Raw genomic sequence first — 13,462 nt, forward strand, 5'->3', positions numbered from 1 at the left:
TTTCAGCACTTTTTTGACCCTACACTGAGTTGGAGCTTTAATTTATATTGACTCTAGGGCCACATGTCATCTTACAGTGAATAACCTGGGCACATTTCCCAAGAATTCAGGGGAAGACTGAAGACAGTCACACCCTTAGATGACATCACTCTACACAAGCAGTTAGACAGTACGTCAGGTTACAACTGCTACAACACATGTTCTCACATACAAATAGCATTAAATTATATCAAACATTGATATCTTTAAAACACATCACAACACATGTTGTATGACAAAAATATAACATGAAACAAATTAAATTCATGGGATAATAGTACCACTGATTGTAGGGAAAATTCAAGGAACATTTTAGATTGACTATTGCTGCATTATTTCTTTTCACTGTGTGTGTGTGTGTGTGTGTGTGTGTTTGTGTGTGATCACCGGATTTCAGTTTGACCTTTGCATTACAAGTCTTTCATTCTACCCACTAATTCACTGCGCTACCCAGGAAACTATGAAAAAAAAGTAGTTTGAAACAAGCCGTCTGGAGTTTCACTATAAAAAAGTGCAACAGTGACATAAAACTGAAATCTTTGTTGAAGAAAGAATCTGTCTTTTCTATCATCTTATACACATGAATGCAATTATGGGGGACATTACATTTGTTTAGTGGTTTCACTTTTGTCAGTGATGGAGTGTAGTGTGTATTCGACACCATTGTGTTTTTAGTACTGAAACCCACCCTGTCAACGTATACGCACACAAATACACACACAAGCAGGCCAGATGCCAGTTGCCAGGCTTTTAAAGCATTTTTTGGGGAAAATAAAGCATCTCAAATCAGGGCATACGCATTAGTCTAGTTTGTAAAAATAAAAAAAACCTTCAGCAATCAACAAAAGCTTCTATTCTCACAGACAGTATCTACTACCTTATTTTCTCCTCATACCTCACATCCCATTTCTCATTTTATTCTGCCTTTTCCTCTCCCTCCTCCTCCAGTCCTCACCTGTCATTTTTCAGGCTTGTTTTCTCTCCTCTCTCTTTGCTCACATCCTCCTATTCCCTTCATGCCTCCCCATTCATCTCCTCCTCTTCTCCAGCTTTACAGGGAGCCAAGTCTGTTTTTGATTAGCGTTCTCATGTAAACCTAAATTGTGATTAAACAAACACTGTGTGAGTGCATCTGGCCCCATATCAACTTTGCTTCTCTCTTAAATATATGTGCGCACAGACACACACGCCAGCAAAGTTCAAGACATGTAAATAAGTAGACATGCGCAAACAAATGCAAGACTTATACAAACATATCAGCAAATATGCAGACGCAAGGAGAGACACAAATAACTAAACTACGTGTACGCATTTAGCATGCATAAAAGACCATGCATAAGAATACAAACACTACTTACTGTATTAATACACACATCATAAGTGCACACATTAAGACATGCAGCCTCAATCATAATCATGTACCTAAGCACACATAGACACAGAAATGGATTTACAGTATTTGCACACATCCTTATTGCCCATCAGGTCGAAATGAAAGTTTTTGATATTAAACTATATGTAATAGCAGCTCTGTGGCTACTTCCCACATCCAACTCACCTTTATTTTCTAGGTTAAATTACTACCACATGCAGTCGCTGTACTATATCAGTGCAGGCATATAAAAATTCTTTGCCGTAACAAAAAAAAGAAATTCTACTGGACCCCAGCCTCCCATGAACATTTCATAGTTCTGGCCCTGCGGCGAGCTAGCTAGCTAGGCAAAAGTAGGCAGCTGAAAAGGAAAGGTGTTACTGCCACGAACTTAAAGACTGCCAGGTTGGTGAATTCACCCTAAAAAACACTTTGTGTGTGTGTTTTATTCACACATCCACATGTATTACATATATTGGCCTACCCCCCCACACACACAAGCCACAGACATCATAACTTTTGGCCTCTTGACTGCTTCACAGCAAGAGAACCAAACATAACTCAGACATTCATAAACTTTAACAAAGAGTGTTAAAGAGTTTGTGTATGAATATGAATATACACACAAATGAATATACACACAAACATAAGATGAATCACGGTATATAAATGTGCACACACACAAAACTAAACTTGGACAGTCATTTGACCAGTGTTGACACTGGTTATGCTCCTAAAGTTAATTTGTTAAATTGTGCTGAAACAGTACTCAGGCAGGTTGTGACTTTTTGTGCAGCGGCTGATTCAGTCCCAACAATGTGAAGAATGTATTCAATAAAAAGAGTTTGAAAATTGTACATCTGAGTAAGTGATTAATCAACATAACAAGACATAATGCTATGAACTGTGGATGCTGTGAACTCACAAGGACGTGACAACCATAATTTTCATATAAAATTGCCTTAAAGGAGCATTATGTAGTTTTCAGCGGAAGTAGTCAGCCTGTAGTCAGAGAGAGGCTCGGGGGCGCGCACAGAGCTGAATCCGACCCGGAGACCTCACATTAAAAGCAGAATAGTGTCTGATGCAAGCAATGGAGAAAACAGGCGTGTGCTTCATTTCTAAGTGAGTTTTGAGCCCATTGACAATAAGACAATGAAAATTTGATTTATTAAAATCAAAAACTTTTTAACATTGAACCTTTAACATTGATTTCCTGCAACAAAACTTTTAACTTAAGGCACTTAAAAGTTTCACATGTTCAGGATAACACTATACCATAAGCAGGTTTGACTGGCATGTAACACACTCATGTACTAGCAGAGAAGACTGTGGCCTCCGTGGCCAACAGATAGAAGTCCCTGTTTTGGATCAAGAAATTCAGGAAGGACTCTCCTCACCCTTTTCCCTTCTGCTGTGATGCAGTCGGCTCTGAAATAAATCTATGTGTCTGGCTGGTTGTCATGCTGAATTGCCTCCTTGACTCTGTTCTCGTCCATCGTCTCCTTAGTGGCCTCACAGTAGTTATGGAGAACAAAACAGGCATGGATGACAAAGGGAAGGTCGTTTAGATTACTGTCCATCGCCCTTCTCAATGCTCCAAACCATGTTTTCAGTCTGCCAAAGGCACATTCAATAACCATTCTGGCTCCAAAATACTGTTCCTGAACAGTGCTTCCTCCATTTGCATACTCTTTCATCAGGTAGGAAAGCAAAGGATATGCTGAGTCCACAAGATGAAAAACTGGAATGGACTCCTCATGTTCTAGAATTAGTTTTTTTGAGCAGTGAGCTAAATGTGTGTTCAGGGTGTCATGGACACTACCTGGCCATTTGACTACGACATCAATAAATGTAAATGCTCCGTACTTGTATAGCGCCTTTCTAGTCTTTTCGACCACTCAAAGCGCTTTTACACTACATCTGCATTCACCAGTCACACACATTCATACCTAAGTGCTCAAACGGAAACTAACATTCACACTCACTCATACACTGGTGGAACAGCCGCCAGGGGCAATTCGGGATTCAGTATCTTGCCCAAGGACACTTCGACACGCAACCAGGGGGAGCCAGGGATTGAACCGCTGACCTTCCGATTAACGGCCAACCCTCTCTAGCTCCTGAGCCACAGCCACCCTAATTCAAGACAATAAATGAATATTTGTAGTCACTTGGGCTTGTATGTTAAGAGAAAACCTCCCCTTTTGTTCAAGTAATCTATAGCATTTGTAGATGGCTGCTTTATTTACACATGGGTCCCATCCACGGCACCAATGCACTGAGGAATGCCATGGTAAAACTGAGGAATGGCTCGGTAAAACCCCGCTACAAGTTCCTCTACTTTGGACTCAGTTACAGGTAACTGTATATACACAGGGCCCAAGTGGACAGTAATTGCTTCACATACATGCCTTACTATTTTCGACACCACCTGTCTTGACAATCCAAAGGCGTTAGCCGTCTTGCATAATCTCCCCTCGTCTGCTGAATAGTACAGTGTGCAGGCAACTTCTTTGACAACACTGACAGGCGATCTCATTACAGTTGTCTGCCCTTCAATGTGTGGGCGAAGCAGCTCACTCAAAGTCAACAGCGATGTCCTCGACAAACGAAAATTCTCTCTCCATTCTTCAGCAACAACCACTTCGTTCTCAAAGCTGTCCCACCAACTAGAGGTCCGACCAGGTTTCGTCCAAAACGGTGGCAGTGGGGTCTGTGTCGTGGGAGAGTTGTTATTAGCAGTGCCCTGCGTAGTATTGCATTCTGACGCCTCTGTTCCCCGATATAGTGGGAGAACTGAGCATGTATCTATATACATGTTATAAGCCCTGTTAGCATAGTTATTAGCAGAAATATTTTGGCTACGTCCGCCATTGCACAGAATCGTCAACAAAGCAGTCAGCGGCGCACACTCTGACGTCAAACACAGCGGATAAAGGCGCACACTCTGACGTTGCAAGGCAAAACCCACGGTGTTATTGTCTACACAACAACACTGCAAACAGGCGTTACTGAAAATCCTCACCCTGGCAGGGGTTTTCAAAAATGTTCGGTTACAGTGACCTTCCGTGTGGACGAACGGCTAAACCACGTAAAAACATTCCCGGTTATGACAATACCCGTGTTCGTGTAGACACGGCCTAAAGCGACTGAAAACAAACATCTATTGGTCATTCAGGTACACTTGGCATGTGCATGCCAGTGTAAACATGAAGCAGATGGTCTATTCTGTAGTTACAGAAGATTTGGTGAAAGACTAAAGAAATGCAGACGAAGAATCAGACCAGATTTTTTTTTTTTTTTGCGTGCACCAATAACGAGCTGGGACTGTTACTGAATGTAATACAGTACTGTGGCGGCGGAACACAGACTGGGAGTTGTTGCAAAGTAGACGGCAACATGCACAGTAGCCTATAAGTGTAGGCAGATTGGTCTAAGTGTTATTTGCACGGTACACGGTTTAATAGAAATACCAACTCAAAAACTGTCAGTAGCATCATTGTCTGCTTTGCATGACTTATAAAACCCAATCAGAGTGCCTAGTGTGAGCGTCTGCGTCATTGTTTTTGCCCGTCTTCACTAAAACGCCCTCTGGAGTTTCAAAACGCAAAACGGGGTCGGCAGCGTTTCTAAAGTTTTAGGTCTTTGTTTTTGCCATTTTAGTCTGGATGGGAGGTGCAAAAAGGTCTCCGTTTTAATTCGAAAATGCAGTAGTGTGGATGGGGCCTTATTCTGCTGGACTGCTGTCGGATGTCTGGTCGAAGTCCTGCACATGCATACCTGTAAAAAGCCACCAATTACATGTATACAGGGCCAAGACATCAACTTTCGACAGGAGAAATTGGGTTTATTTAACCCCCTACCCTGATTATGGAAACAGGAAATGATGTTGTAGAAATCAGGCTACTGCAGAAATGTGCAGTTACTTTAATGTTAGAAAGTATTTTTCGGAGAGCATGAAGGAATGTATGAAACTTTTGGAATGAAACTTCTTGTTTTTCTAAATCTGTCAAATTATCCCGATATCATTTGCTCTCTTCCTCTTTCTCTCTCACTCTTGGTTTTCGGTATCTCTGCAGTGTGTATTTATCTAAATATGTCTTGAGACAAAATCGCACTGCCGTCTGGGCTGTGGGAAATGCACACACACACAAAAACACACAAGCTGCTAAGAGCAACCTTATTTTAGAGGAGCTCTGGTGAGGTTCCCCCTGTAAAAGTCTTTCCTTTGCCTGGCCCTGTGGTACAGCTCCATCCGGGAGCCTATGGGCTTCCTGGTGCAGCTTCATGCCAGAGCACCCACTGCCACTGTAACCTACTGGCATGTTTTCCCTTGTTTTAGGAAGCAATAACGCCAAGTAAGATTTTAAGACTGAATGTAAGTAAGATTGATAAACTTGTTAGAAGCTTGTTAGAAACACACAGTGTGCTGCTGTGCATGGCCTGTGGTATAGCTGCGTGTCAGTCCTACAAGCCTTGTGGTGCAGCTGCATACCATGGTTTGTACCTCTGAGTCATGTTTAATTATTAGGAAGTTCTATCGTGGGTGTGTGGTTTAGTAAAAAGTCTGCGTTGCACCAACACACACAGACCCACACACACAGACCCTCAATTTTGCATAAAGCGGCTGTGGTGTTAAATCAGCGGGAGAGGTCGCGTGAGAGTGATGTGCTTCTGTGTGTGTGTGTGTGTGTGTGTGTGTGTGTGTGTGTTTGAGACTGATTTGCTTCTCGCCAGCGCCCAGTGATGTGAAAACCAAACAAAGGGCCGTGAGCCCAGTGACAAGAAAACAATCTTACAATTCCTGACAGGAAACAAACATCATAGCTGTTTGTTCTGTTTTTGTGTGGGTGGGGTTGGGCAATAATACAGTATGCCATAGAAGATTTTGATCATATTGCCCACCCATATGTAGGGGTGTGTGTGACAGAAAAGAGAGTGCATATGAATAAAAGAGAAAGGGGCAAAGAAAGTAAATAAATGAACCATTCCATGATGAAAAAGACGAGAAACACATGAGACAGTTTATGTTCACCCCTCACCCTTCCAGACCATTCCCACCAATCGCAACTGAGGCCCCATTTGTCAAAGCCAATCCCTGGATGCACACTTCCTGTAACACTAACCATAGCATTCCAGCAGGTAAACTATGGCAGTCGCCTCTAAATGGACAATTAGCCAAGATTAAAGGCAACCTCCTCGTCTTTCTCCATTAACTTAATTCGGAGGAAAAGACATCTCAAATGACTCCCAGCTCCCTTTAGACTTCCTTCCCTCTCTCATGCTTCACTCTCCGTCCACCATCTTTTCCCCTGACTTAACCAGCAATGTTGTATTTGTATACAGTAACTGGGGAGGTTTACATCCACAGTTTGGAAGCGAGACTGAAGCATTTGGAGGTTAAGTGGTTTGCTCAAGTGTAAACTAATGGTGCCGAATAGCATGTCTCATTACCGTTCAGTCATACATTTGTTGACCATTATAGTCTTGCCAGTCATTTTCCTTCCTCATATCCATTCTTCCCTCTCTTACTCTTGTTTCATCCAGTTTCACATCCCCACAGACAGCTCTTTTTTTCCCAGCCTTTAGCTACACTTGTACACTTGAACATGAAGGGATTAAGCATCATTCTCAAGGACACTTTGATTGGATAAAATCCTCCACCAACACCCCCTGGACAGAAACTCACTTCTCTTTCCATTAAGCTTCCAAAAACCCTTTCAGGCTGAATGTTTCACTGCTGGTATCCCTGCTGTGATGCATTTTATATGATGCAGTGAGGACATTGGGGGATCACAGCAGTGTTAAGGAATAGGAAGAAGCTGCAAACTAAAAAAAAACACAGGAGATTACAAGCTTGACTACACTACAGCATGTTATCAAACTAAAATCTAAGGGCTAGATTCTTGGGTAACAGGTTGTTTTGTCAGTTTTTTATCGTTAATATTAGCTTTTTTTATTGCCATCACATTTGCTAATTTATAATAAAAATGAGTTTTCAACAAAAATTTGACAGTAGAATATCTTAATGTTTATGCTAAAACATTGTGTAAAAGTAACACAAGTGGAAAAGAGACAGCCAAATAAGTCAGCCAACTGACTAAGTAATGTCCAGCTTGCTAACATCAGCCACCCTAAGCTACTGGTAATACCAACCCAAATAAGGCTTTAGCAGCAAAGGTCCTGATAGTATCTAGCAAGGGTATGTTTTATTATTTATGAATTAAACTTTTCATTTCTAAGAGGAAGATAGTAGTATTTGGCCTTTTAAAAGTTATACAGTCTTGCTTTAAACAGTATAGAGTTTAGCAAGTTTTTGTATTGCATAGTCATATATGTGAATTATTGTGACAGCCCCATCTGCAAAATATATGACAGCAAGACTGAGCTTTAATTTCCATAAATGTTGAAACATGGTCAAAAATCACCTCCTACATTATGTAATACTCAGCATTTGAACCACACTGGGGCTGCAGTGGTGAAGGAAAGGGGGAAATATCTCTCGAGTCTGACTCTCATTTTTCTTCTTCATCGCACCCCTCTCCTCTCATGCAAACCAATCAACTGTAACCTGAGCTGCTTTAATGAGGGAGAATGATGCTGCTTCATGAGTATCACTGGCAGTAAACCAGCGCTGGTTCAAATGCAGGGGCCCTGTACACTCACACACTTTCACAGGCATGCACGCATAAAACATGTACACACATGCACAAACTACCAGAGCAGAAAGTGAAGATAACAGGATGAGGCTCAGTCGGGTCAGTGTTATTAGACAGGAGACCAACAGCCATCAAGTCACTTAGCAAAGTCAACCTCCCTGATACACTGTAATGTGCACTGATGCACAAAAGCCTTCTAACCAATGCCCTGCATTTTTCCATCTGAGCCATCATGATTGTTGCTTTTCAAACCAGAAATTCACTGCTTTTCTAGCAAATGTATTCTACTCAGAGCTTGATCTTAGAGTGTGAGTCTGGGTCCATGTGCTGTGAGACCACAGTCTCTGCAAACTGTGGGGGGAAACGACCACAGACTGCACACACTGAAACCCACAGACTCCAGTCCATGATCCATCTATCTCACCATCCCTATCTTTATTTTCTCTCCCCCCTACCGAGCACCTAGTGGGGTCACAGACTCCAGTCCCTCCAGCCATCTATCCGCTCCCTTTGTCCTCCACCAGCATGCTTTCATCCATCCATCTCCCTCCTTCACATGACCTCCCCAATACCTATCGACCATCTGTCTTTGTCAGGTGCTCACCAGCCACAGTTACTGCTCTATAAGACACAAAGTCAACCTCTTTGATTCATAGGCCTCGTTCATCTTGGCAGGATCCAAGACTCTGGTAAAAACTATTATCCAGCCTGATACCTATTGCCCTTACCTCCCACCCTCCTCAAGAGCAAAACCTCTTACCCATGCCTATTTTCCCTTAACACTAGTCCAGCTCCTTCCCTCTCCCCGTCTCCAAACCTCAGACCACAGGGCTTTAATAGGAGGGTTAAGAGGTAATTCCTATCACACTGCCATCATTTAATATCTAACCGAGGCTGACAGAGAGGAAGGTTACGAACCCAAACCAGAAAGCCACCAGCAAACCTCCCCGTCTCTCCGTTCTTAGTCTCCTGCTGTTGTTCTCTCTTACAGTATCCCTCCCTTTAACTTACCTCCATTTCTTTATCTCCATTTCTTCCTCTTCTGTCTGTCTCTCTTATGCACTGTCTCATCTACATACCTTGCTATTTGCATTACTGCCACTTCCTTAATCCGCAGAAAAACACAGCTTGGAAGGGATAAAAAGCACCAAAAATGGAAGAGAAAAATGAGAAAAGTGGAAAAAATAAAAAAATAAAGAGCAGGAGGAAACTCCAGACACTGTAATTTAGATTGTGCTGATGGCAACATAGGGATATAAAGAACATGAGATTTATAATGTTAAGTTTGGAACACATTCACCCTTTCCACTCTCTTACTGAGTTGTCTGAGAGCTCTGTAGGGATCCATATTCAACCAGTGATAAATAAGTGCTATCGTGACCAATCAGGGGTTTTATAGAACAGTAAGCCAGGCGGTGGAAAAAATAAGATGTCACTCATGAAGTACAAGAAAAAAGAAGTAAACACTGAGCATATGTGTGTGACGGAGTATGTATGTTTGTATGTGTTTGCATCTGTCACTGTGTGTGTCCTTGATATTCACATGAGGGGTTTTGACTGTGTGTGATCCTGAAAGCCACATTTGACGTAAATGACAATTTGCTTTCAGCTATAACAGTCTACTTTGCTGTCTTCAGCAATACATCACACATTACCACAAATATAGGAAACACACGATTAGTCTGTCCAGAGATTTAAATAGAGGTTTCACAGTGTGCACCCCCGCTGAGAGGATTTCATCTTTCTGTGGCTTTTCTGGCAACACAAGCAATCATATTGAGAAAGAGCTATAGAAAACACAATCAATTTATTGTCATCATCATAAACCACCAATATTATTACTGTATTTGTTGTTTTTGTTGGGGTTTTTCCCCATTCCTTTGCTAAGCTTCAAAATAAAAGAGTGATGTTTTTAAATGTTTGTCGCTTACTGTCACTGTCTAATGAGAACCATGTATTTCAACATTTCATGGTACTAGAAAAATAGTGCACTTTCAAATACATGTTTGGCGGGGGACGATTAAGCTAGCTGCACCTAAATTTGGAGTGCACATGTATTCAAGCCTTTATGGTAAATCCATTTAAATGGACCTGACAGGCAGGTTAGCGACTTTCATTTGCCATTTTCTCTCTTTACAAAGGCAAGTGTTGCAATATGAGAGTCCTACCTGAAGAGAGGCTATGAAGTCTTCATGTTACGCAATATGAGAACCACATACGACATTATTTATCAAAGTGGGTCGTACTTGATTAATTTAGTGCGAGGATACACATGTGACAACGTCCGATTTTCAAAATAAGGTGTCTATACAGGATGAAAATAAGATTAATTGGACTGTATAAAACATATTACGTATCCATTAAAAGTAAATGGACACATGTAATTTACTTTACCGGACCCTCTCGGGCCTCGGACCCACCCACCATAGTCTCTCCAAATCCTGTGGGAAACACTGACTAAAAAGCACATTTTGACTATTGAATTTATGCATTGGTAAAAAAATAAAAATATTATATATTCGGATGCGGCTTCAGCCAAGAATTTTCATTTCGGTGCATCCCTATAGATAAGACCTGTGTTAACGTTGGAAGAAGCATACCATGGACAGAAGAGGTGAATTCATGGTTAATTTCAAAATAAGTTCTCCAACTGTAACATAAAATGAGGCAGCATTTCTCTGAATGTCCTCAAAAATCTGTCACTTTTAGGGCTACATTTTGACCAATGGATTTTAAATACATTTTTTTGTCACTTCCTGTAGGCTTTAAGTTGCTCCTTTACAAAGTATGGCATATACTGTGAGCTTGGACTCAAAGCAGTTAGGGTTGAATGGATTTCAATGGTATCAAAGGGCAAAACAACGTGTCAAAACATGTCCCTAATACAGTTGAAGTCCACCATCGGTCAAGTCAGTGGTTCTCAACCTTTTTTAGGCCAGCGTCCCCCTATCCATTATCCAGATCCCTTACCGCCCCCCATCAAAAAAGATGTTTGCTATTTGCCCTGATTATTGTTGATTTTTTTTTATAGTTACTATTGTTATTAAAAACATGGAAAAGGTAACAAAAAAGCCATGTGAAAAGTAATTATATTTAACTAATAAGTGAATGTTCCTCCCAGAAACTGTGTGTGAAGCCAGATACTGTTTTCTTGGATGGGGCAATAAGTGGGGGGATATGGGGGTCCTCCCTCAGAAGATTTTGAGCATTAAACACTTAATTTCCTGCATTCTGGTGAAAATTTCTCCTCCAATTTCTGCCTTTTCTGCACCAATTTATGGTGGAAATGTCTAAAAATTCAGGTGGCAGGTGACAATTCAAAATATATAATTATAATAGAATATAATGTAGTGAGGCTCTCAGGCAATCTTATTGCTTTTAAATATTTTTCTCCTGTAGATCAACTTATTTAATATCATCCCTGCTGAGTCAATACACATGATTAAGTCTTACCACCTCTTTTGTGGGGAAGTAACCTATTTAAATGTGTTTGTGTCTTTTCATCTCAGTAATAAATGAATCCGTTTTAATTCAGTTATTGACTGGACTTTATTAGCTCATCTGTTAATAACTTCCATAACTTAACAATCCCACAGAATGACAGTGTAACTGTGGCGCAGATAAAGCATGCTAGCCTCGAAAACCCAGCTGTATGGCTCCTTACATGCTTGCTAATAACTTTTAATAGCTGGGTCTCCGACATTGACAGCGTTGTGTTGGACAGATTTGTGCAACTGTGTTAATGAGGGAGAGAGAGCGAGAGAGCGAGGGACAGATGAGAGAGATGAGCGAGAGGATGTGCTGTGCGAATACACGCTGCCTGCAGCTCAAATACGATTTTAAATAGGCCTACTAAAAAAAGTCGAAAATCAATATGTGGCGGTCAGCATTGATATTGTGGCAGGCCGCCACAAATAAATGAACATATGGGAAACACTGTAACTTATCTGCTCATGTTCAAAACTTTCTACACATTCAGAATCTCTCCCACATATCTGAGTTCTCTGACATGTAAAGAAAAAAAGTCGTAGTGGGAGACTAACGTCATTAGCCTATTTAAAGAGAATTCATAATATTTTACTACATGCCCTATACTGCATTATGTTAATGACTCACTGAAAGTATCCCCTCGCCGTCTAACAGACAAAACTGAATGAGATGAGGAGGTGTTCATTCCGGGGGAAAACGAAACTAACCAACAACACCTGTGATCAGACAGAAAGCTCACAAATAATCCCACACACGTTAACTTCAGCACCTCTGATAAAGTGCCGCTTACAATCCCCAACAGAGCAAGACAGGGCTTCAGTTTTTAATGTTACATTTTTATAGCCTACTGAAATTACAGTATATGTCCGCTTTGGCACAAACTGTCTGCGACTCACAGCGCGAGGTGGGTCCATTGTCACTCGCTGGTGTCTCGGCGGAGTTGCTTTCAAGGTGAGTCCGACAGCGGAATATCCCTCTTGTGTATGTGTAACCACTGTGATAGCAAGACCTTCACTCTGTATTCCTCCTCAGAGAAATTAACACTTTTCCACAAAGAAAGAGAGCGTCAATTTTCCAGAGTTTACACAGTAAACGCCATGTGGGTAAAATTTTAGAGATTATACTCTGACTTCCCGTTCCTGTGAAGGCAGCACGAAGCTGCACCACAAGTAGCTGACGGAGAAAAAACACACAGTGTCGTCCAGTCACAGTGGACTAAACTGGCAGGTTTTAATGTGGCAGACCACAGTTTTTTGCTAGTAGTTTAAAGTTTAAACTCGTATTGTTGTGAATCTTAAGTAATTTCCAACCAACAAATGCCCCCCAAAAGCAGCTAACCCGTCCTCGGAACGCCCCCCATTGAGAAACGCTAGTCGAAGTGATCAGTTTGTCCACAAAAATCTCAATCCACCAATAAACCACTATATCTGCTACTTCCAGGAAAGCTTTGAAAGAATGAAGAGGTGATAATGCAGGACTTGAATAGTGTATTTAGTTATGGTGTGAACAAAACTATGACTGCTGGGAACATATTAAACATACTTGTCACAGCAACAGGCATTGAATTTTTTGATACTCTTTTTCTCGCTTGCTTTTCAGTGAAGTATTCCTTTAATTTTAGGTCTAATTCACTTTATGATCTCCTAAAACACCTGGAACTGTTTTATCAAATGTTAAAAACAGACAAAAACAATACACAGAACTTTATCAACAAAGAAAAGTTACAGTAGCTTTCAAGGTGTTCTGCCTCATGGAAATTATAAAAGAGAGTGAGAGAAGTGAGAAGTTTAATGTACCAGTGCTGGTATTCCTTGCACCTTGCAACACACACACACACACACACACAATTATGCAGATACAGTATATTAATATGGGGCGTGCATGTGCACACATATGATAC

At 41.1% G+C, this 13,462-nt stretch overlaps 1 protein-coding gene across 1 annotated transcript in view; it reads right to left on the reverse strand.

Annotated features, from left to right (window-relative positions):
• Positions 1-13,462, reverse strand: part of slit3 (slit homolog 3 (Drosophila)) — a 257,890-nt gene that overhangs the window by 211,010 nt on the left and 33,418 nt on the right.

Source organism: Micropterus salmoides, unplaced genomic scaffold (assembly GCF_014851395.1).
Source record: "Micropterus salmoides isolate LMB-PRFRI ecotype aquatic unplaced genomic scaffold, ASM1485139v1 Ms_hic_scaffold_5, whole genome shotgun sequence".
NCBI lineage: Eukaryota > Metazoa > Chordata > Actinopteri > Centrarchiformes > Centrarchidae > Micropterus > Micropterus salmoides.